At 39.2% G+C, this 26316-nt stretch overlaps 1 long non-coding RNA gene across 2 annotated transcripts in view; it reads left to right on the forward strand.

Annotated features, from left to right (window-relative positions):
* The window catches only part of LOC121525028, a 271879-nt gene that overhangs the window by 234046 nt on the left and 11517 nt on the right, over positions 1–26316 (forward strand). The window contains exon 5 of one of the 2 annotated variants that reach the window (XR_005993187.1): positions 7263–7787. The exons of the other annotated variant lie outside the window; for it this stretch is intronic. This is a non-coding gene — a long non-coding RNA (uncharacterized LOC121525028). Of the gene's footprint in view, positions 1–7262; positions 7788–26316 lie in introns of those variants that run through there. 2 annotated transcript variants of the gene reach the window in all.

Consider the following 26316-nt stretch of genomic DNA (forward strand, 5'->3'; position numbering starts at 1 on the left):
GGGTGAATATTTATGCAATCACTTATTTAACATTTATTTGTTTGACATAACTTTGTAGACATCTTTTGTCCCTTTGACATTGAAAAGGTTTTTTGTCAATAAAATCCACATTATACTAACTATGATTGATTTAGGATTTTTTTGAGTGTGGAATCGTTTCTGTATTAGACGTGTGTTCATTGTTCATGAATTTGTTTTTGATTCTTGGATTTGAATTTGGTCAGTTGCATGGCGTTTCCCCTTTTGAAGTTCGTTTGGACTTCTCTAAAGTTGAAGCAATTTTCTTATATAAGCTGTTTTGTTTCATTTAGAGTCGTCTGGCTTTTGCAGACAGTTTGCCCTTACCGGCCACCATAGATAACAGGAGGAAGGAAGGAAGGACTGGATGATCACCCAACACCTATTTGAAAGCACATGCTAGGTTGATTTCTCTAGCATGTGTGACCAGGGCTTGACATTAAGATCTGCCAAACTGCAAAATCCAGGTGGATTACAGTCATCCCTGGTACCTCGGCTCATCACTTTGGTTGGCCGGATTTATTAGTGCCACAAACTGTTTAATTCTAACTTGGCTCTGCTGTTAGTGCCAGTGTTTGTGGATTAAAATACTCATTGCTGTGAGGGCAATTAACGCATTTTTCCCAAAAACATCTGCAAAGAGGTTCAGCCTCTCTTTGCGCTGGTGCATCTTTGCACACAGACTTGGTGTAGACATGACGTGTCAGTCTATGATAGATAAAAACTTTCAATTCAGTTCGCTTCTCTCTCAATCTCTCTTTTTAGTGGACTGCAAATGTTAAAGTATTATCTATTCAAAACTCCCTTAATGTATTTTTTCATTGAGGGGCACCAGAATGACAAAATCTCAGCATGCGAGCTTTTTATTTAAATGTTAAGAGAATATTTCATATGCATCATGTTGCAGGAAATATTAAAGCTCAACTGTATATTGATAATTAATGAATTAAAAAACTGTGGTAAAACTGTGGGATTTAACTTCCATTCACACATTTGGAAAGAAATGGAGGCAGTATAATTCAGACTTTTTTTTTTTTTTTTTTTTTAAGTCCTGCACATATACAGAATGTCAGCAGTGAAAGAATTGTGTGTATAGAAGTGTCAGACTTGACCTGAGAAAGCTCAACAATAAATAAAGCTCCTCTGAAGAGCTGTTTACTAAAAAGACTGAAATTGAAATCAACTTAACTTCATAACTTACTGAAGCACTCAGAAACTGCTTTTATTGACATTGACCTCTGATAAGATTCACTTTGAATGAAACGTCTAACTTTAAGACAGAAATTAGATATTTTAAGGAGAAAGCTCCCTACCCTTGTACTTGATGAACTCCACAAAACATAGAAGATTGACTTCTTTTCTAAGAACAGTTTTGAAACTTCATAATTTGAAAACTCCATAGTGTAGAGGTCTTTTCATAATTACAATCCTGATGAAGAATAAACTGTCCTTTACTTGTAAAATCAGTGAGATGTCTCTTAAAAACACATTTTTATTCCATTTCAATGCTCCAGCACAAACGCCTCCATGATAAATATGGAGATAAATCAACGACCATTCAACACGTCAGGGGGATGTCAAAGGTTCCCATGGTGGTGCTGTTTTCTTTCAAAGTTCCTATGCTTAATAGAACCTCACTGTAGGCTTTTTAACTGAAGTTTTTTGCTCTGTGTTAGGAATGGTTTGTGAATTTATGATCACTTTTAAGACATTCACAGTAATGAAAAAAGTCTGTTAGAGTATGACAAAAACCCATCTTTCTGCAAGGATAGAATCATCAGGACAGGCTGTAGTGACAAACTGTTCAAATAATAACTAAATGGTTGGATTTGTGTTGTCAAAAAACAAAATCAGGATTGATTATACATTTTAATAGTTGATTATGAATAATAATGTTTTATAAACAGGTTTAAGATCAAATTATTTTCCATTAAATACAGCCAACATTGACAATGAAGCAATGTTAACAAGTGTTTTTTTTTTTTTTTGTAAGGATCAAATGAATGCAGACATTTGTTTTAAGATCTGACCAAGGGTGCATCATAAAAACCTGCTTTATTCTGACAGAAAATAAGGAACTTATTTGAAAATATTTTGTCAGTATCAATGCCATTATTGATTCTGCTTACTGATTCTTTATCGATTCCTTTCTGTGAATATTTTTTGGAAAAAGTAGACTGCAGTGTTTCCCACAAGTCTGGATTTTACTTGTGGTGATAGCCAGGGAAGGACGGACATTACACACAAGCACAAAAAAGTAGTTAACTTCAATGTAAGTATTTACCAGATACTTTACATTTAACTAAATTGATTGATTTAGTCTGAAATTCTCTTAAATATGTTTATCTAATCTAATCAAACTCACATGGGGAGTCTAACTCATATGAGCTAGACAAATGACAGCATTTTGTTTACAGGGGTCACTAAGGGCGCACTCACACTAGGCCATCCGTACTGTGCCTGGGCCCGTTTAAGCCTAAAGTCTGGTATGTTTGGCCAGTGTGAGTGCAATCGTTCCGTGCTTCAGCGCGGCACGGAAGGACAAGGTGGGCCTCGGCACAGCACAGCTGCAAATGAAGGAGCACAAACGTGGGAATGTGATGTAACGTGAAGTAACAACAAAAGGACCCGCCTCAGAGGGAAAGGGAGCACACCAGGCAGCAGCTGCGTGCTAGAAGTGGCAGGATTTTTTTCTAAAAAGATAGAAAGAACTATATATTTAGTCTCATTGTATTTCAACAAGTCACAAAGATTTTATAAGAGCTGAAGAGTTTAAGTTTACTCAGCTCCAGTACGACCTCGTTCTAATGGATCCCAGACCTCTCCACATTCCTGACCAGTCTCTAGCAAAGTCAGGCTTTAACCACTGTGAGAGTGGTTAACAAACACCTTTCATCCTCTGTGCGTAAAGGAGAGTCTGCAAAATACGCGGACCGGGGGTTAATCTCATGGCTGATTTAACCTCTCTATCATCCACTGAATGAATTTACCTTTAATCCTATTCATGTCATCAAGAAGTGATATTGTGGTCTTGATCGCTGACGTTTGGATGGAGCATCATTTATTAATCCTGTGGCATTTCACCTCCAGCTCTCATCAGATGGTTAAAATTGCTCTTGTCACAGTTAAAAAGTCTTTTACGTGAACATTTAATCCTGCTCTGGACACAGGCTGTCCTATGACATGGGGGCTTGTTGGGCGCAGCACTGAAAGGCATCCAAAATTGCTCAGAGAGATGGGACAGTTTATGGTGCATAAAGAAATGCCAGGGGAATTCAGATAGTATACAGACACACAGAGGAATGACTCTCTCCTCACCGGACTCTGTATTGTTAACGTAGCAGATATCATATTAATTTAAAAAAAATAATTATGTATATTGAGTCATCAACACATATAAATTCATCAGTGGTGGATGCTTCGTGTGATGACATTGGTATGTGACATATCCGTGCTCAGGCCTGGATGCGTTAAGCAGTGTGGGTGGGGGCCAAAGGGGGGACAGGGGAAGGGGTCAAATGGGCTTTAGCATGGTTAGAATACAACATGGCCTAGTGTGAGTGTGCCCTCAGTATCCAGCTAGGGCTTAATTGTGATGTGCCTAAAAGGACCAAAGAGCTGCAATCAATGATTTTAAAATACTCTGTTTAAACTTAATTTAGGACCCTACCTTGTTACAAGAACAAGATCAATGCTAACAGCCCTAGTTTAACTTTAGCCCTTGCTCTCAGCTAGGATAGTGATTTTTTGTGTTTAACGGAGAATGAAGAAAATGTGTCTTCTGAGTGAAGCCAGGCTATAGACTAAGGGCTGAAAATCTCTGGCAGGAGGTGAATGTCATCTCTAAGCACCAAATCACTTGATTTCTTGTCCTGCAAAAGAGTGTTTGGTGCAGAGTGTTTTTTTTTTCTTTCTTTCTCTATGAAGTAAATTATTCTAGCCAGCCACAGCGAATCACAAAGAAGGTCAAATAAATCTCTATCCCTCTCTCCAGGAGGGCCCTCACATCCTCCCTCAGTGCTCACAGTGTGTTCATGACCTTCTTGCTAAATAATCACTTCAGGAAACAGTAGAACAGGTGATCATGTTCCACTGAAATCTTCCTGCTTCACTCTTGAGTAAAGTTATCTTAAAAATCATCTTGAAGAAAGCCTCTGCTACAGCATCTCTGTAACAGAAGCCCTAGTTACCAAGGAGATGAATGCCCCAAATAGTAAATGTCTTCCCCTGATATACATTCTCCCTGAGGATATTCAGCCCATCCTTCAAAAAGCACCAAGCTTTGGTGACATTTGCATCGGATAATTTTAACATTTTGTCCTGTTGCTTTTGATTCAAACATGGAAACCATATAGAGCAACATTTTTGTTTAAAAATGTAAAGGATTTAATGCTAGAAAAAGACACAGGCTTTGTATGTAAGCTGGATCTAGGGACAGGGGACCTGCTATTTTGAGTGAACATGAGTCAAGATGAACATGGATTGTATGTGGTGTCCCACAGGGTTCAGGTCTTTGACTTCTGATTTAATTGTTATAGTAGTGTGAATGAAAATACAATATATTCCTTTAACAAACAGGAGCCTCAGTCCTCAGTAGTGTGTGGAAAAATCATACACAGCCACAACAGCCTGAAACCTCCTCCTCATGCTGGTCATATACTGCTGTGGAATGGCATCCCATTCTTCAACCAGCATTTGTCACAAGTCAGCCAGTGTGGTTGTGTTGGTCACTGGCACGTTCCAGTGCACATGTTGATGACACCAGTGCAAAGGGGCATGACCTGGCAGTTTCTGGGATCAACTAAAGGCTGGTTACTTAAAACAGAAATCCTCATTTAATTTAATGTTTGTTTTTTTCCTTTTTTACAGCAGGTCCATGCTTTAAAGCCTAGTTCAAAAAAGTGAAATTGGTATCATAGCTTATTTATTTATTGTTTAAAACTGTCTTTAGAGTAATGCATAATCAGGGGCAACAGCTGAGCTGACTGACAGAAGGGTCAGACAGCATTTCCAATATGGAAACCACTTATGCTGAGTGTTATCAATCGAGCATATAGTGTAAGTTCAGGCAAGTCACGCAGACAAGTGCTGCCATAATTGATCTCATGCAAGCACTCATCAGCTGACGGCCAGCTGATTTGCCCTGAGCACACTATTGGTGGATCGCTCTTGTGCTGCCTGCTCTTACCTGGCTGTGATCTGCTGTTCTCTCTGCAAGCTGCTCTTGCAATACTCCTCCACCCCAGCTCCTCATTCATTCTGCTTCTGACTTAATCAATGGCATTCTGTGTTCACTGATGCCTGCTCTGTTTTGGGTTTTTTGCTGCTTCTTTCACTGTCATTGGCACAGGAAGAGCAGGAATGTATGCTGTTCCTTGTATGAACAGGCTTGTGGAAGGGCAGGGGGATCCCAGAACAGCCACGCCACCAAACATAAATATCAGCAATTAGTGTTAATTAATAGCTGCTAATAAGGAAATATTTATAGCTGCAAATCATGTGTGTTTCTTGGCAACATGGTCCTGACTGAAACGCACTTATTAAACCAAACCTTAGTCTCACTAAGGAGACTATGAATGTCATAAGTTGATGGTTAGTTAGCACCTATCTAAGAGATGTAAAGCACCATTTTTAATATGCCCTGTGCATGTTGAAGTGTCCTTGGGCTATAAATTAAACCTGTAATAGGCCCTGAAGACAAAGCCTTCCATTTGTAAATGTATGTAATCAGTTAGATTAGATCCTGATGGGGTAATATTCACATTAAATGACACTTTCTGTAATGCATTATTGTGTGTGAAGGTTAAATTTCAACGTGTAGAGCAAATCAATTTGCTTTCTCAGAATGCTGTGGCATCAATATTTACTGTCTATTTACCAGTTATCAGTACACGTTTACTAGGTAACAACACACCTCTTCAGACTGCTGCCTGTTGGAAATGAATTTACTAAGTTGTCAACGTCCTTGTCCACAAATAAATAATTTCAAACTTTGGAATGGAGTATGACGCACTGATTTCCCTTGGGGAACTCAAGGATTTTGATAATAATGTAAAAAAAGAGGCACACACAGAAATGCAAAAAGATATTTGATTTTCAAAATTCAGTTTGACAAAGCATTATTCATCAAGCTATTTTTTTCCATCACATCTTAAAGCCACTGAGCAGTGACTGCACTCCACTGATTACCTATTCCTCTACCTATTCTTCTGATATGAGAGTGTTGTTTTAATGTATATTTTCAGTCTGTCCCACAGGATTTAAGGAGATAATGGTTGGGGGGAATCTGAACTGTCAATATTGGACATTTTGAAATTTAATGCACCAATCTTGTGCACTTTGAGGCAAAATTAAGAGGCATTATCTATGAGAAGTTTGTTCTCTCGAAACAAATTTGTGCTCTTGTAGTAATTAAATCAGAAGTACTGGTTAGAATTTGATGGTCATTTCCTTTTTTCCTGGTCTGACCTGAGGATAAATATATTGGCTGAGACAGACTTTTTTTCCTTCAAAAAAAATTATTATTAAACTGTTATTGACATTTAAAAGATTATTTTTTACTCTGTCTTAATGGGTTTTTCATCATTGTTTATAATAAAACATTTACGAGCAACATCTCACTAAAAATACTCAAAACTGTAGCAGGTCATATGAGCATCCCTGATTTTAACTTATCTTCACTAGAAAATTGTGTCACAGCCTTCATTTCCTGTGTTTGTTTACTTTAATTCCTTAATTTATGCCAGTGAGTTTTTTTCCTTCTCTCTGCCTAAGTCAGTAAACAGTATTTGTGGGTGCAAAGAGTTTTCATTAAAACATATTTCTGATATGCTGTAAATACCGGAGTGATACTTCTCTTTTCTTCTCAATCACACACTTGCACATTGAGGTTTTGTCATTTAAAAGGAGCATATTTAGCACTGAAATTAATTCACAAAATTTCAGGCTTTTCAGTGGGCAAAAGTCTACAGGATAACAGTAAAATTAAAGTTTCTCCAATCGCCCTGGGCTGTGTCGGCTCCTTATCAGGGACATTTAAAATGTAGACTAAGTCATACTGCAGCCTGTCTATCTCTCATTTTGCCAGTCTTTCCTGCCCATATTGCAAGTCTTTTTTACTTGTCAATTTTTTGTCATCTTTCTGCTTCATTTGTACTTGACTCCCCTGCGCTGCAGCTCTGTGAAATCTAGGAAGAAGGAGATCCTCTTGTTCTCATAAGTGATCTCTCCTTTGCTCCTTGCAGGTTGAAGAACTTTCTCCTTCCTGAAGTTCAGAAATGTCACCATGTGGGCAAGTGGTCTGTCAGAGATTTTCCCGCTATGGGGAAGTTGTCCTCGCTGAGCAACTGTGGAATGAGTCGTTCCAAAAATCCCACCACATCTTTTCCTTCTGCTTGCTCAGGGATGTTAAGGATTCTGATGTTTGATCCTCTGCTTTCAGTAGAGTTATTATTATTCTCCCATTCTGCCTTCACAGTCGCTCATGTCTTTAATGTCATTGTTTACTGCCACTCATGTTTCCATCTCCCTCACCTGCTCGGACAGTGTGGAGAGTGAAGACTCAATTTTAGTTAGGGTAGTTTGAATGCCAGATGTTCATCCTCCTTAGTCTCTCGGAGGGCCTCGTGTAGTATATAAATGAATTATAAATGAACCCCTGTAAATCATCACACTTTAGAGTTCAGCTGTCTGTATTTTAGGATAGTTTTTTCATTGCTCTTTGGTACGTTTATGTACTGCTCTGTTGAACAAAACAGAACTGTTGACTGAATAAAGATGACTTTTGTGCTCTTTTTATCAAACTACTCTTCCACTTGTAGGAGGTCTCAGAGCACTACAAGTCTAGAATAGACGGACCAACCAGGAAACCAGCTGATATTTTAAAACAAAAATGTGATCAGTATGATATTGATGATCGGCTGATTTCACTCGTAGGTCATGGACTGCAAGAAATGTGATGAATGCGTCCCTAATTATTATTATTTTTATAAATATTTGAAGCCTGGCTCCTCGTCTTCTGCATAGGTGCATAAAAATGAAATAGCTTGTTAGACATGTGCTTTCTTTGCCTTGCTCCCATAATTGACACTTCTGGGTGATGCTGTCTTATTTTCATTCACATTGTCATTGTGTTTCTAGTGACATGTCGCAGTGGAAACCTGACATTGCCCCCCCCCCCAAATGATTTTGAGAAGGCTTGCTCTGCTTTGCCATCTTGCTCTGTTACTCTTCTTCTTCCTTTGTTTGTTTCTGCTTCTTTTCTTTTTTTTTGTTCAATAATAGTTGGCAAACAGATAAAAGGGTGTGGATACAGTCACATGTGATTGCCTTTTTCTCCACTCACATATTTTTGTCACATGACTGCATGCTCAAAACTGTAGCAGCCACACTGTGACTGTTTGGGATGAAGCAGATGTCAAATCTGAAATGGCTACTGAAATATTTTAATATATTTTGGTAATGCACCAGTCCCTGAATGCATCTCATTCTCATTCTAATGGCACTTACTCAACTGTTTACAGGCGGCCATGTTTTTCTTTCTGCTGAAATGCTGCTAAAGTGCTGGTAAATCATGTTCCAAACATCACGCTGAGATGTTTTCTCTGCTGACACAGTTTGGGTCTGGAGATGTTAATGCAAAAAAATGACTGAGTCCAGCTGATGTCCTCCTGACACCAAATGCCAATTATTGTAAATTTAGCACCCTTGTTATCATGGACTCAGCTGCTTGTCCACTGCCCAGGCGCTGTGTCTGAGTCTCTGTGCTGCCTTGAAAGATTTGTCTCAGTTTGTACTCTCACAGCGGGTGTCCTGTAACAAGCTGTCTAGTTTATTTCATAACTCTTAAGCTTCATATATCTTCACAAATCACATGTTGTGACTGTTTTTATTGCTGGATTTCTTAGCCTTTAAAGTTGATGGAGAAAAGATGTTCTTACAAAAGTTTGATGTAAGTGGCAAGGCTGAAATCATTCACAGTAATGCCTTTTTACACCCAGGGGTGAGTATAAACACCGGGTTCTTTCTAAATCAAAACTTTTGTTATTAACTGGCAGTGTAAGACTGGAATTTAAAATGGATTTGTGAATCAAGGCAGAGGCAAAGAGAACTTTTGCTTTTATCTTTGTTTTTTCTTTTTGGATTGTCTAATCCAAATGTTTTCCCTCATCATAATCTTTTTGTTTGCTTGTTTTTCTTATAATTTCTAAAACCCCAGGATTTTTAAGATAGCTTTAATGCTTCCAAGAATCTCTCTGCTTTATGTAAAAGATATTTCTATTGGGCTTGACGCTTTTTTTAAAGATTTTGTAAGGGATTTCTTACACATTTTGCATTATAAATGGAGTATGATTAATTATCTACAAGTTTAACCAGTGTCACAGTCAGCAACCAGATTACTAGCTGATTAAACCAATAATGCATGTTTTTTTTTAATGATTTCAGGCTGTTTAATGCTGCTGAAATCTTAATAGTTTGCTGTGATACTCTACTGCCCAGATATGAACAAACACAGTGGACACATGGCATAACACAGGGCAGAGTCTTTTGGCATTTTCTAGTCTAAAAAAGTTGAGATAAATATGTATTTAAGCAGTTTCATTTAAAACTTAAAATCTAAAATCAATACTATAATTTTTTTTTTAAGATGATATGTTACCAAAATGTATCTGAATGTATGGGATAATACAGGGGTTCTCCAATGGTGTGGCAAGGTACACTGGTGTGCCTTGCTCCAGCTCTTGGTGTGCCATAGGAATTTGTACAACCATAAGTGATTACTACAACTGTACAATAACTTAGGTTCCCCTTTGTCAAGAAATACAAATGATGTGTGGTTAGAAATATTTTTTCTTTATTAGCGCTTATGAATTTGTGCACAGGGCTGCAGGGGTTAGCCCTGTTGCCTCACAGCAAGAAGGTCCCTGGTTCGCTTCCTGGTCAGGGCCTCTCTGTGCAGAGTTTGCATGTTCTCCTGTGCACACATGGGTTCTCTCTGGGTACTCCTGCTTCCTCCAACCACCAAAAACATACTCATTAGGCTAATAAGTTTCTCTAAAATTGGCCGTAGGTGTGATTGTGGGTGTGCCTGGTTGTCTGTCTCTCTATGTCAGCCCTGCAATTGACTGGCGACCAGTCCAGGGTGTACCCCACCTCTCGCCCAATGACTGCTGGAATAGGCTCCAGCCCCCACGACCCCAAACGAGATGAGCGGTATAAAGAATGGATGGATTGAAATTTGCACACATTGCTGTTTTTCATGTGTCTGTTCTGGGATCCTCTTGCTCTTCGACGAGGCTACAGGAACACCACAAGCTCCTGCCTTTTCTGTGGAAAGGAAAGAAGTAGCAAAAAAACAGAGCAGAAGAGGCATAAATGACAGATTGACATTGATTAAGTCAGAGGTATAAAAAAAGGAGGAGCTGGGGTGGAGGAGGGTTGTAAAAAGCAGCTTGCAGAGGGAGCAGCAACGCATAGACAGGCGTTAGATATGGCTGCATGAGTACAAATTGCCAATAGCATTTCTACACTGCATCAGCTGATGAGGACATTCGTTAGATCAGATGGTCTCAGTTATGTGGCAGCCCTTAACTCCATGGCCTGCCTGAACTAACACTATATGCTCCATTTACTGTAACAGATGTAGAGGCTATTCTGTGAAGATATGGTTTTGGTGTGCCTTTAAATTTTTGCTTGATCTTGGGTGTGCTGTGGGCAAAACAGATTGAAAACCACTGGGATAATGTAGAGGAAAGTCAGTTGCAATCTGTTAGTGAAACTATTGTGGCACTGTGATCCTTTTTTAGCCATCTTAAATAAATTGTGCTCAATTTGAAAGCTTTCTGGGTGCTTCCTTAACCTTTGCTATGATTTAAATGTGTGTTTAGTTGACAGGGAAATTAGTAACTAGCAGCATCCTTACTTGAAGCAGCAAAAAACAGACATGAATAACAGGGAAGAGAGAGAAAGGGGATGCCATGATGCACTCTTGTTGACTAATGATACTCCCTTCCTTCCTATTTTAGTTTCAGTGCATACATGTTTTTATATCACTTACAAAATATTTTTATTGTGAGTGATGGCCTGTTGTATTATTCTTATTCACTTCTGATGGGGTTTTATTCAACTTTGTATGAAGATGGATGATGAGACTCAGTGATAAAGACAGTTTTCAGCCCTGCTGGATTTTGCTGGTTTTCTGTTCTACAGGAACATCTCATGAATCTGAATTTGAGATGTTTTGCAGAGCCTTAGGGGATTTTATTTTTTCTTGATTTCAAAGTCACAGTGACATAAATGTCGTCTCTATTATATGATGGGTATATAAATTGTTTTAAGCATTATAGAAAGCCTTCAAGGATTATCAATTAATAGCATGAGTTATTAATGCAGGTTTATTTTTCTGCTCTTCTTATTTTCCTTCTAAATTAACTTTAATCTTTGCATAAGGGCAATATCTTTGAAAGAAAACCATAATGCGCCCACAGACTCAGCTTTCTTTGCATTACGTCATAATGGAGACTATGATTGCTCAAGGACATTCTTGAAAATAGCCTTGAAGAAGTCGTGCTCAATTTCATTAGTGGTTCCTGCTTTAATCCTGTAGCACTACACCTTATGAATTATCTGTCAGCTGTGCCAAATGGCTTTTGTCCCTGTTTCAGCCAGCAGAGCCGTGCCAGCTCCAGAGCAGACGAGGACAACCATGAAAAATCTTGGACTATTAGACATTTTATGGTGTTCTGAAGGAACATTTTACCTGTGACTTTCAATAGCCCCAGTGATCTTAAGATTTCTATTTTGTTCCAAAATAAAGATGATGTAATCTGATATAAAATTATATGGCTTATACAGAAGCTGGCGTTCACGTCTGTCTGATGTCCTCAAGTGTGATGTCGTGCTGACAAGTTTTCAGTTTGACAGAAGTTGTTGACAAGTGCAAATCTGTTGTCTAAACTGATTGATTTCCTCTGACTATCAAACAGAAGAACAGATAAAATGTCAGATAGCATCAGAGGAAGCAGACAAAAACTGTCACAAGTCTATAAATAGCATGCAAGATAGATGTGAGCACCAGTAAAAGGTTACAGTTAAAATCTTTAATGATCAGCGATGAATGTCAAACAAGGGCATGAACCAGAGCAGGAAATGTAAACATCAATGCAAGTTAACAGTGATAAATCATGTAAAATACAAAAATTACAAGGCAGAACGCCATAGTGGGACAAATTAAACTCAATAGTCCTCGGCACAGCAGACTGATTACATTCACATTTTATCTAATTAGTTGTTTGGCCAACACAGTCGACCCCACTAACCCATTTGTAATAGATTTGACTAATGGTCTAATCTATTTGCCTGAAACAGAGAACATTCATTGTGCACAAGAGCCCATTGACAGCTGTATTTGGAGGTGAAAACAGACAATTTTCTTGGTAATTATCATAATCTTTACTTTAGGCCTTAGGCCATGCATTCGAAAAGTTGGATGAAAATCGTAGAAAATGTTAGAAATGTTGCCTTTTCATTCCCAGACTCATAATTATAAAGTACAAGGCAGGAAATAAGCCATGCCTTTGTGCATTCCTATCAGAAATTTAGTTTAATGTTAGAGTCTGTATGACAGCTCACACCGACACCGCTGCATTGCTATTTTTCTGTCACACTTTGCATCTCTAAGTCTGTTTGTTTCTGTATTTCTGAAAAAGTACAGGCATGAAGCTGCTGTCAAATAACACATTCCATTTCATTTTGCAGTATGAGGATATCACCAAGAAGGTCATAATACACATCAAGGACAATCTCTTCATTCTCTGTTCTCGTCTGCTGTCAGACATACTTTGAGGAATCCAGGAGATGGAGCGAATCAACAGGTGTAATATGGAGATTGTGTGAATGTGTGATGTTGTGCAGGTGCTTTGAATGAAATGAATACCTGCAGGCGGCATCCATCTCATCTGATGGAGGGCAAACTGTCATAGGAGTGACAAGTCCCTGGGGATCACTGTAACACCTTAAGTTGGAAATGGACCTGGGGATTATTGAAAGCTGTATATACTAAAAACACCCGCATATGACACTATTTCCACTGTGGAGAATTACTCGGTCTCCATGGTTAGAGCAGAGCTCATATTTACAAAAAAAAGATGGAATTTCTGTTCTGAAATCGATTTTTATTTAAAGGTAACTAAACCCTAGATTTTGTCTGAGATGCATCTACCCTGGAATTTCAGGAAATGCCTTTACAACATCAGTGTACCCACATGGGCAGGTGTAGCAGGTGGGAGGGAGAAGACATGCCCAATCACTCCTTTATCCTGTCAGTCCTTTAGCTGCAACATCATATAATCTCTTCCAGGGGTTCCAAGACTTTTCAGCCCCTGGACACCAAAATTACAGTACTAGAGACTGGAGATAGTTGAACACACCAATGCACATTCAGGAATAGACTTTCATTTTACAATCATTACTGTGATTTTAGCATAAATCTCACCATGTCACTGTGTTCTCATTTTAAATTGAACTAATTTCAAGCATACGGTTTTACAATTATGGTAAAACATACAATTTGAAATAAAAAAATGTTTCTTGCTTTTTGGAAGGCGATTTGCAACCCCCTCTCATAGTCTAGTGACCCCCATGGGTGGTCCAGACCTCCACTTTCAGAACCACTGGTCTCTGCTACACACTTACAAACTGATGAATAAGTTTAACAAGGTTCTTTAGCCATGAAGGATGACTAGAGGAGCAGCAATGGCACTTTTGAGACAGTAATGCCATTTGAAGTGGAGGATTTCTCTCCTCCAGAGTGTCCTTGTTAAAACCACAGTGGTCCACATATGTATCAGTTTGAACTGTCAGCACAGGCAGTGGGTGCTGATGCCAGGAGAGGGAGGAAGGATGAAGGGCATCCATAGATGGTGGGTAGAGCTTTAGATTGGGCCCAGAAATTCCAGTCCAACCCTGCCCGAGCTGCATGTTCTCTCTAAGACTGGCCTGGCTTGTGCAAAAACTGCATACATGGGTCAGAGCCTGATAATAAGTTTTTATTATTAGCTTTATATGATTAGGGTTTTCACAGTATTTCTGAGTTGTTTTAATAACAGAAATGTGTGCAGATTAGATTGAATGAGCGCAGCGTGAAAGCACATTACAGACATGGCCAATTGTTTAGGTTTTAAAGACTCTAGCGAGGATGATGAGTGGACTCACTGATATCCCTGTGCACTGAATGCATTTAGCTTTTTAGAGATCATCAGTCTGTTAACGGACAACTCTAGTGTTAAAATGAGTTGCATTAGAACAGGGGTGTCCAAACTTTTTCCACCAAGGGCCACATGCAGAGAAATTGAAGGCTGGCCAAGAAAGCTCACTTATTATGTGTTAAAGACAGTGAATCCAACATTAAAATGCTTAAAACATTTATAGAAAAATATACTACATCAAACTTTCCATTAATGGCTTTTTAAAATAAAAAGCTCTTAACTGTTAAGGGTTTTGGGATTGCCAATCAGAATTCAGGGGACCTTCCCCTGCAGATTCGCCCCTGCTTAGGATGAAAAGACGCACCTTTCATGGTGACAGCTCATCTCCACATTCAGACTCAAAACAAGAGCAAACTGCAGGAAGCTGTGTAACTTTATAGTAGTGATGGTGCTAACAGATGATAAGAGCCGTCTGCTTTCTAAAGTGGACCAAAAGATGGAGCAGGAAAAGGAACAAATGAGCACAATTAGCACTATTTTCTGCCATAATCCATTATCTTTATTCACCAGGGTCCTATGAATCGAATTTTTATTTTGGTAGTTAATTTTTCACTGTTCATGTTTCTAAATATACTGATGTAAAAAATAAACATATCAACAATTTCTTCTCGGCAGATGTTCGTTTACAAGTTAACTCCGAGCCTATGTAAATAACGTAGTTAGGAAGGATTATATACGATTAGAATATGCTACCTTTCTTTTAGCAAATTGTCAAATTTGTTTTATTAAGGTTTTTGGCTTTTTACACATAAGTACTGGTTGTCATATATTTTAATTGTCCCATGATGGGAGCTGGGCTGCATTCAGTGGGAGCAGTGATGCTGTGCTTTTGACTAGAGGATGGCTGGCATGTCTGGAGCAAGTTTGGATGTTAAGATGCAAAGGATATCACAGAGATGGCTGTCTGTTATCTTAGTTCTCAGTCTGCTTTTGTTCAAAGTCATCAAGCAAAATGAACAGATATATTATTCTTTTTGCATGGCGCATAATCAGAGGAAACTTTTCCTTTTCCAAGCTTCGGTAGAAGTCGGGTAGGAAGAGATGCTGGTGTTTATTCTTCAGTGAAGCAGCTGCCACGGCTTCAAAAAAATGTCCTTACCCATTGTTGTGCACACTATAGAAAACTTTTTTAACCAGAGCATCCAGATAAAGGTACCACAGTAAGGTAATCTTCCCAGTAAAGGCTCAGTTATGCTTTCTGCGCGGACGGCCACACGGAGAAAAACTGATGCAGAATCATGATGCGGAAACGTCTGGTGCATGTTTACCTACCGCCGGCTTCCTCTTCACTGCAAACTGATATTCTGCCAATAGCTAGGGGGCAGTGTCTTCAAGAATTGCACCTGTAGCGTGTCTAATGCCATTTTGATGTCTTCCAAGTCTTTAAAAATTTCAGGGATGTGCACGGCCAGATGAAAATTGGCCGCACGTGACCCCCGCAAAGGGGCGTTTCTTAATATTTGACGTCACGTTCAACGTGTGGACCCTAGCGACCTTGTGGATTCGTCAAGCATAAAACAGGCTTAAGGCAGCTGCAGTGGTAATGACTATTGGCATCTCCCCACAGTCTCCTCAAGTGGCATTGTCCATGTTGTCAAAGCAGCACAGGCTGAGTTGAAGAGATCAAGTGGGTATTAATCAAATTAAATCAAGCCAGAAAGAGTGGAGTAAAACGAGAGCACACATTTAAAGGGTAAGGCCTGGAAAATTGCAAAGGTTGGGCAAAGTTCAGAGACGTGACAAAAATCTCAAAGGCACTTCAAAAAGTTTAAAGTTGCATATTTGATGTTCGAATGGAAAGTTAATCTGAAAATGATACCAGATGGAAAATGTAGCGCTCCTCAGACACCAAATAAAAAGAATAAGAGAGTAACATAACTTCAGACAGACAAGCAGCTTGATGATTTCAAAAACCAAAAAGGAGATCATCTCAAGTGCATTCAAAAACAAAAATTGTTATGATTTCAAATTGTATGTTTACCCATTTATTAGACACATAAACATTAAATGTGTCCAGTTTGAAATGAAATCCATGTCATTTACTGAGATTTAAGCTGAAATGAAAATGTGTTCGAAAAGCCTTGACAGGCAATTTTGCACATGACGGCAATAATGTGGAGATCTGTTGCTCTTTACAGATACACTCAGACATCGCCTCATGCATACATTTAGTATGTCCTCTCAGTACTTCAGTACAGTTACACTGCTAATTAAACTGGCATATAAACGGTTACATATATCCACTGCATAGGGTATATTTCACATTTATCCATGAAACCTCCCATTCAAAGTATTTGGGGATGGCAGGACTTAAAAAAAACAAAAAAACAACAACAACAAAAAAAACGTGGAATTTGAATTAACAAACGTTTTCACTGTCATATTCATTATGGGCCAATCAGATTGACCAGACAAAATAAGTAGGCACAGCTCTGGTAGTAACCTGAGCTCCGCAGGCAGGCTCTGCCTTTCTTTATGAACAGGGGAGCTTGATGGTGGATAAAACTCATGCTGAGTTCAGTCGGGAGAAGTGCAAAAACATCTTCTCCACCAAGAAAAGCCTCCAGTGTGCCACTTGCTCCTGTTTTGTTAAAGAAATGTGGCCAAGGTCTGATAAAACGGCTGCTATACTACAGCTAAATCCAAGCAAATTGCTACACCAGTAGTACCCATTGTACACACTGGCTTACAGTACATTTAAGCCCTACCTGTAACTTCTCAAGCTTAGAGATTATCAGATATTGTGCTGACGGCACTGATCCAAGCCACAAATCCAAATTCTGTTTTTGCTGGGCCATGAATGCATCCCAAGCATGCACCATACCGCAGCCAACCTTAGCAGTTTGATTTGTGAAAGACAGCAACTCAGTCTGAGTCCAGCAATCATCATATTTCACTGAGACACTAAAGAGCAGATAACAACCCAAAGGTCAGCTGTTTGTGTGCATGTGATTACTGTGAATGATATTAACTAGGGCAAAAGGTATTTTTTGTCCTGTCAAAGTTTAATGTCTGTAATAATGCAACACGATTCTGTCTGCCTGTCTGTGGTTTAAATACGAGCTGCAGTGACTTGTATTACAACGGCTTAAGCAACGAGAGGCATCTGGCTGCAGCCCTTGAGCAAACCTCTGCGCTGGGGCGTGATGTACATTGCCCAAGCCATGGACCTCTATGCTGGGGCGTGACGTATATTACCCGCAAAAAAATTTCAGCTCTATCCGCTTGCCAACAGGCTGACCCTAAATCTAACCAGTCGGGTTTTAATGCCTAAACCTAACTAGTTGGATTTTAATGCCTAAATCTAAGCAGTCAGATTTAAATGCCTAAACCGAACCAGTTGGGTTTTAATAGCGTAGACCCATAGGCTCGGCGTCTGCTACTGCATGGTCCAGCGTAGACCCGTATGCTGGGGCAAAGCCCCAGTGCAGGGTCAGCGTCTGCATGGCCCAGCATAGGGGTCGGGGTGTGCTGCTGCATGGCCAAATATAGACCCTATGCTAATGTGTCATAAGCACAGTGGTGTAGTCATGCTAACAGCAGCTAACACGCTGAACGCCCCAGCGTAGGCTTGGGCAATGTACGTCATGCCCCAGCGAAGAGGTTTCGCCCCAACGTAGAGGTCTCCAGCCGAACGCCCCAGCGTAGAGGTTTGCTCGAGGGCTGCAGCCAGACCCTCTTGTAATCAACTGTTGAAAGGTGTGTTTGAAGTCATGACTCCCTTGTTTCAAGTGTGCTTAGCAAGGTCTGAGAAGCAGCCATAAAGAGTGACAGCGAGGCTGACTGTAAACACAGTACTAATTCTAAGTAAAAAAATAAAGACAAATGTGGTATATCAGACAAATTCTGTACAGTTAAAGTCTGTAGTTGTTGTTTGCAGTAAGTGAGGTATTCCAATTACCACGATTTATACATTTTCTGTACAAGACACATCCTTTGCTAGCAGATTTCTATATCTTTAAACAACATTGTCTGCAAAAGGAAAAGATTTGTTGCACAAATCTGTGCATTTAAACTGATTTGGCTTCACTGCTGTCTTCCAGGTGAAACAGAGGGTGGCATATGACTCATGATATTTTCTTGTCTGTGTTTTAGGAGTTGTGACATTTCATGAAGATATTATTGCCATTATGTTAATCTGCCAGTCCTTTCTCAAAAGTGGCTATATTAGCAGTGCAGAACTGAGTATTATTTTTGTTTAGCCTTGCTGAGCCCTTCTGGACAGAACTGGAGATGTTTACACTCCTCTCTTTGGCTTTGCTGACCTGACAGCTTGGAAGCTTGCCCAAGCCTGATCAGGCCATCCCAACCAGAGCCATCTGCCTAACCCTAACCTCAATGCCAGTTTGTGCTTTCTTGGGCTCCTTGCAGTTTGTGCACTCAGAATATTTTTGTAAAATGGCATGCTTGTAAACTCACACCTTCAAATGTCCTGACAACCCTGGTGAGCCAGATATCCAGGTCTCTACAGGCTTTTGGAAAGCAGTGGATTCTTTCAGAGTGGGGTGAAAAAGTTTATGTTGACACTTGACTGGCTTTTCTGTCAGTGTTTGATGTCCAACCTGGCTCCTGTAATCCCTCGCACTCATGAATATAGAGAACACAAACAGGCTACTGTGTAATACATTGTTAAGAGCAGGTTGATTTCGGTGAACTGTGGGAAAAACATAAGTGCATCTTAAATAGCATCCACAGTGGTGCTGGGTATGAATTGCGTTTCAATTACAATGACAATCTTGGCTTGGCACAGTCATGGGTAGAAGATAATGGTGGTTAAATGATTACTGGGCCAATGGCTGTGTTGTGCTTATTTTGTCCATAGATTTTGCATTATATCACATATTCATGTTTTTTTTACCCATTTACATTCATTTATTTCTTTTTTTTTAATGTTAAGAGTGTTAAAATTAAATAAATGCATGTCATTCAGATGCTGTTAAATCAGTGAGTAATTCTGTTTAATAATCGTGATTCCAAAACCCATTTAAATAATCGTGATTTGGATTTTTTGCCGTAACTGAGCAGGCCTAATACCCCCTCTATTTTTATTTCGGGGCCACATTGCTATTTTCTCTGTTGAAGGCGTATTGGACAGAGGACCGTCAGGATTCTTTGTATCATTCTCAGTGGAACTGGCAGTAGGAAGATTCACAAATTCACTCCTGGTCGTGTTTCTATGAATAATGTCTCAAACAAGCAGTGATTTTGCACCAAGTATGTGCAATTACTACTTCAGTAAGGTCTGACTGTACTTACCATGGTTCACAACATTCTAATGCAGTCTGAGGAAGCTTCAACATGCTGTCAGGTACACTCAAGATAATCGGTGTTCCAGCCAGCCAATTTTTAATCCGGTGTAATGCACATTCAAAGTCTGAGTAAAGTTAGAAAACAGCCAGGATTCAGCACAGTTAAATCAGCACTGCTAAACACAGGAATACAGCTTTAGTAGGTAAACAATGTCAAATTAGTTTGCTGCGTGTGACAATGTTAGTAGTGCCAACACTTCCTGCCTGGTCTTTCACACATGCATGGGCTGGTTATACATTACTACAGTCAAGTGGTTATGTGCCAGATTCACCTAAAAGAGCCTACATACAAATCTATCACCACAATACGGCCAAACCACTCAGCTCTGCTAAGATGCCATCTGTATCTTGTTCCTTTTTACATCATTATTGTTGTTGTTGTTACACTGGCTATTAACAGGAGCTTTACAGACCTGGTTAGTGAATATTTTGTAATTTTTTTTTTCCCTGATTCAATTCAAAAAGTTGAACTTTCAGAATTTGCAGATTTGTTTTTATTTCTATAATTATAGCTCATGAAAATCCACTATCTCAAAACACTCACAAGCAACAGAAATGAGCTCAGCCTTCAGAGGATTGTCACACAAAGCAGACTGAAGAATCTAGGGGATCTTTACAAAGGGCTGACTGAGGCTCGAGTTAGTGGATCAGGAGCCACCACACACAATGGGGTCCAGGATATGGACTAGAAGAGCTGTGTTCTTAGTGTGGAGCCACTCCTAAACCACAGACGTCATATGCATCTCACCTGGAAGGGAAAAAGAACTCGGCCGCTGCTCAGTGGTCCAAAATCCTGTTTTCAGATGGAAGGCAATGTTGAATTTCATTTGGAAATCAATCCCCAGAGTCTGGAGGAAAATCAGAGAGGCACAGAATTCAAGGTGCTTGAAGTCCAGTGTTTTCAGTTTCCACAGTCAGCGATGGTTTGGGGTGCCATGTCATCTGCTGCTGTTGGTCCACTCTCCTTCATCAAGTCCACAGTCGACGCTGTCAGCAGTCTACCAGGAGATTTTAGAGCACTTCATACTTCCATCTACTGAGAAAATTTATGGAGATACTGATTTCCTTTTCTGGGAGGACTTGGCACCTACCCACAGTGAAGCCAAAACTACCAGAAACTGGTTTTCTGACCACAGTATTGCTGTGCTTGATTGGCCAGCCAATTGGCCTGACCGGAACCCCGTAGAGAATCTCTGAGGTATGGTCAAGATGAAGATGAGAGACACCAGACTCAACAATACAGACAAGCTGAAGACTGCTATCAAAGGAACCCCATTCCATAGAAGGGGAAGGGCTGAGTGAACAAAGATAGCCCTAACCCTAACCCAATTTTTTCAGCTTTAGCAGATCGTCAATGTCTCACTTTATGTATCATTTGATACTGAATGATATCACAACACATTGCATTGAGAAATACATAGGGGCTTTTATGATTTTTTTTTTTCCAGATAAGTCGGATACAGGTGAGAGGAGAGAGTGGGTGAATGACATGTGGGAAAGGAGCCAGGCTGGACTAAAACCAAGCTGCCCACTCATCAGACTACATCTTCTAATAAAGGGGTTGTACAGACACTTGGCTGCCTGCACCCCGTAACATAACTACATATCTCTTGCATCCCAAAGGCTTACAGTATGCCTGTGTGTGTGTGTGTTGGGGGTTGGGGGGGTGTGGGGTGTGGGGGGGGGGTGCATGTGCATTTATTAGGGAGAGCTTACACCAGAGAGTGCACATGGGGGAGAGTACAGTGTCAGTCTCTCTTTTTGGATCTGTTGCACAGCTCAATAATGAATCTCCCTGAGGTGAAATGTGCACGGGGAAAGGCCACTCGGTTACATAAGTGTGTGCTCATCTTCTGGCATCCCTGGCACAGGCACCATTAGACTGTATAATATTAAAAACAGTTCTATAAAACTGAAAAGAATGAGTTCCGCTGTGCTTTACTGTTATTGTCACAGCAGAGAGAAAGGTGTTGTGACCTCGTCTCTGAATGCACATCCAACTGCCTTCCCTGTTTACCCATGAAATAGCAAGAGACCACTGCATAATTGACTTAGACTAGGCATTTTTTAAGGTGTAGTTTTGCCTTTTTCTGCTGTCTTGATAATAAAGCACCTACAATGTGACTGATTACATCTGGTGGTGCTCATAGTGTGATGTAAATATATTTTTTACATAAGCGTTGGGTTTAAAAAATGACACCTGCATTGGCCAGAAATTAGCAGTGACACTTGTGGGTTAATATTCCATGATGAATCACCCAGTACTGTCGTCATTAATAGGATTAGTTACCTTGACTTAACTCTTATTTGTGGTTAGAAAAACAGCTGCCAGTCCCCCTCAGTGTGCTAGTTTGTCATCATCTGACAGTGCTGTAATTATAGAGACACATTTTCTGTGTTAACTGCTATAATAACTGAGGAAGTGTGAAAAATGCCCACTCAACTCTTCTGTGATTGCTGTTATTTATGAGCAATTAAATTTTTTCTTTGTATGCGTTATTTCCTCCCTGAATGTGTGTGGCTGACTGTTGCCACAGGGTGGGGGTCTGGTAAGAACTGGAAGCTTAAAGGAAACAAAGTTCTAACAGCAATTGTAGTTTAGAGAACAACATAATAAAGTTGTTTACTCCAAGACTTTATTCATCTTCCATGCACCTCGGAAGCTGGTGAAGTTGCGCCAGAAATACCTTCTTCAGAGACTTCAGGTGTTTTATATCTGTTGTAGAAATACCCATTTCAGGTGTTAAAATGTTAGAAACTCTGCATGTTTGAAAAGAGCTTCACTGTCATTCAAGAGCAACAAGGAGGTTTTGTCAGGCTGCACATAAAGCATAGACAGTGTTAAGATTTGCTTAGTTAGGCTTAGTTTTTTAATCTATGATTAAAAAAAGTCTTTTAATGAAGTAAGTAGTAGTAGTGGTAGTATTTCATTAATGTTTATAGTCATGATTAAATGTTAAATGTTCTTATATTCAGTCACTACAGACATTGATGCTATTTTCTCTAAACTTTAATGCAGAAATGCTTGCACTATATCAAAACTCAGACTATGAGTAAACTTGGATCTATAGAGATTATTTGACCCCTGCAAAACTACATGAGGTGAAGTCTGAGAGAGAACCCAGCATGCTGTGATGCAGTGGAACCCCAGGCATCCAGACCTATTTGTTATAGTCCTGCCTCAAGGCTCACAGTTGGTGGACAGCAGTCCATAAGAATATTAAAATGGACTTGGGTCAGGGCAACCCATTTCCACTAGAGATGAGTCATGGTTTTTGAGTATTGGAATAGTCTATAAGCATTTAAAGAATACAGAAGTACTCTTTTTACCTGAAAAATACATAAACTCAGGACAAAACAGTAAGAAAATTTGAGTTTGGCAGATTATGTCTCTGTTGTAACAAAGCTTCTTGGGAATAATCTTATACCGCTGGAATGCCTGGTTATTTTCTTTTTCAATAGTGCAATATTTGTAAAATGTCATAAGATAACTTTGGTTATGAATTGGCGCTATACAAACAAAGACTGATTGATTGACATTTGTAAGGAACATGTATTTGCAGGATTAGCTGCAGAGCTGAGTGTGTGGGTTGTGCCCATGAAGAATTTGCCAAATCTTCCAGCGCCAAACAGCTTATTTTGCTGCTTCTATTGACTCTTGTTGTGAGGTTCTGGTATCCCTAGGGGCTGACAATCAGCTGCCTGATTAAAAATTGATTGATTGGCCAAATTAAAAATCTCAGCATAACTACACCCAAGTTAAAAGAAATGTAATGCTGAAAAAAATGAATGCTCAAATTTGGTTAATAATACTTTAATGCTGAACAAAAAAAAGGTACATAGGACTTTGAGTTGCACCGCTAGAGAGTTTTTTTAGAATATGACAAGATGCTTAACATAACACTATTTTTTCTTCTCTTTTCTTTTCCCTGATAGGCTCTGAACATTACTTCTTATCAAATGATAACTGGGCTCACTCCATTCCAAGTCATCATGAATTCACTCCATCTCCTTTAATAATGTGTAAAAATACAGTGTAGTCCTAATCACAATCGAAATGAGATGGGGAAAGGCACATTAAAAAGAGGCTTAGTCATCTGACGCTGACAAAAATGAAACCCATCATCTTTAAAACCATTGATTTCTTTTGGGAAGACTCCTCATAAATAGAAGAGAGATGGCAAAGTGCTTCTCCACTTCCTCACAGCATACATTTATTTGTGACAGTGATGAAAACAGACTTAGTGATTTATTCTGCCAGTAAGCACCTACAGTACATTCTTACTAAAAAACACATTTTTTTTTCAAAGGGCTGGATAACAAAAAAAAAAAAACAAAAAACACTTGGATTCAAATCCATTGGTTTTGAAAATACTTGCATATGTAAAAATGAATTAAAGTGGGATATCACAAACTCAAGAATTCTTGTAACATTTCTGATGTGGAAAACCCTGATCTAAAGCCATTTTACTTCATTCATAAAAAAAACATTTGTAATTATATGAATGCTTTTAGTTACAAGTTAGGGTGTAAAGAGGGGTTTCAGTCTATTTGATAATAAACAGTGCATTACAGAGTTTCTCTTTTATCTGTGGTTTTCACAGGGTCTCTGTCCACAGCGTTCCAGCCATGCTACTATTTTGCGTTCACCCCCACCTACAGGGTCCTTTTCGGTGGTTTGCTGTTTATATGCTTCCTGTTCCTGTCCATTCCAGTGCATATCCTCATCTTGATGCATGCTAGAAGCGGCTCAATCAAAAAGTGTATTTTAAGCTGAGCAGAGTCGAGTGGCATTTCTGGCATGTGGGGATGGATTGTGGTACATACTGCGAAAACACAGAGACTGACAAGGACAGACAGTGATTTGCTCTGGATGGTGCAGATGGAACACAGATTTTGTGCTTGCACATTTAGTAGATGTACCTTTGGCTACAAACACAGAACTGAATCTGTGTGGATAGGTCTCAATCGGGCTTGCACATCTGGACACTGCAATTTTTACTACACTTTTCTTTGAAAAACTGCTCAAGCTCTGTCAGGTTGCATGGCAATCAAGCATGAACAGCCCTTTTCAAGTCCAGCCACAAATTCTCTATTGGATTTGAGGTCTGGGCTTTGATTTGGCCACTCCACAACACTCACCTTGTTGACTTTAACCCATTTCTTTGCAGCTTTTGCTGTATGCTTCAGGTCATTGACTTGCTGGAAAATCAATCTCCTCCCAAGCTGTATTTCTCTTGAAGTCTGAATAAGATTGTCCTTAGAGATTTTCCTGTTTTGCTACATTCATTTTACCCTCTACCATTACAAGCCTTCCAGGCTGGCTGCCAAGAAGCATCCCTACAGCACGATGCTGTCACCTCCATGCTTTGCAGCAGCAATAGTGTGTTTGTGGTGATGTGCGGTGTTTGGTGCCCGCCAAACATAGCGTCTTGTCCGATGGCCAAAAAGCACCATTTTGGTCTCATCTGACCGAAGATTTTCTCTAACTTGACTATGGAATCTCCTACATGACTTTTGGCGAACTCTTGATGAGTTTAATGGAACTCTGGGGAATGTTCAGTGTCTTCGATTTTTTTTTTTTTTTTTTTTTTTTTTGCATCCATCACCCAACTTGTACTTTTCTATAACTTTTTCTTGGAGTTGCTCAGAGTATTCTTTTGTCTTCATGGTGTAATGGTAGCCAGGAATACTGATCAACCAATGAATGGGCCTTCGGGACACAGGTGTCTTCATACTATAACTACTTGAGTGCACTCAAGTGATCCCAATTTCACTAATTGTGAGACTGCTAGCACAATTTGGCTGGACCTCTGTTGCATTAGTTCAGTCATTTTAAAAGGGGTGAACATTTATGCACTCACTGATTTTTACATATATTGTTGAATACACATTACTTTGTAAGAACCTGTTTCCACTTGATTTTAAAGACTCTTTGGTGTTTTTTCTCTAAAAGTCAAATTATTTTTACCATGAATGATTTATAAAGTTATTAAAGGGTACAGTGTCCAAGGGGATGAAATACTTTTTATAGGCAATGTATACTGTGTTGGTATTGGCTAAGATGAGTTTGGAAATATCAGTCCAGCCCTACTTGTGGTCTGTGCCAGGCTTTTTAAGTAGAATTAGAGGACTAGGAAGATTTAAAAATACATTGTTTATTGCAGATTATTTTAATGCATATGACATTTTTGTTTCAAGTTTTAAAACATTGCATTTGATTTTGAAATGATACACTGATCAAGAACATGAATACAAGGATTGTTTGTTAAAATAACAGTAGTAAATTAAATTATAAACAAACATTAAAAATCATATATACCAAACTTTTATTCCATTTAACAGCTGCATACATTATTAAATATTGACATGTGCATCACAAAATATGAAAAAGTAAATGAAACCTTTAAAAGCTTGATTCCTCATCCAAACATTAACAAAAGTGAATCCTCAAAACAAACCCTGTATGTCTCTTAATTATCATATTTGTATAAACTTTCAAACAGTATATACAGGATGTAAATCAGTGTTGGTTCTCCATTCATTTACAAAAGGGAACAAAACGTAGATAAAATGATATATATTGATCATATAAATGTTTGTAGTCTCCATGTAATATAAATGATAATATTCGTTATATTGAAAGAGTCTTCTTAACCAAGAATGATGGAGTCTAAATTAAAAGTTTTACATTCTTCCAGTTAATTAGAGAAGAGCCACATGTT

The sequence above is a fragment of the Cheilinus undulatus genome, linkage group 17 (genome assembly GCF_018320785.1).
Source record: "Cheilinus undulatus linkage group 17, ASM1832078v1, whole genome shotgun sequence".
In the NCBI taxonomy this organism is placed as follows: domain Eukaryota; kingdom Metazoa; phylum Chordata; class Actinopteri; order Labriformes; family Labridae; genus Cheilinus; species Cheilinus undulatus.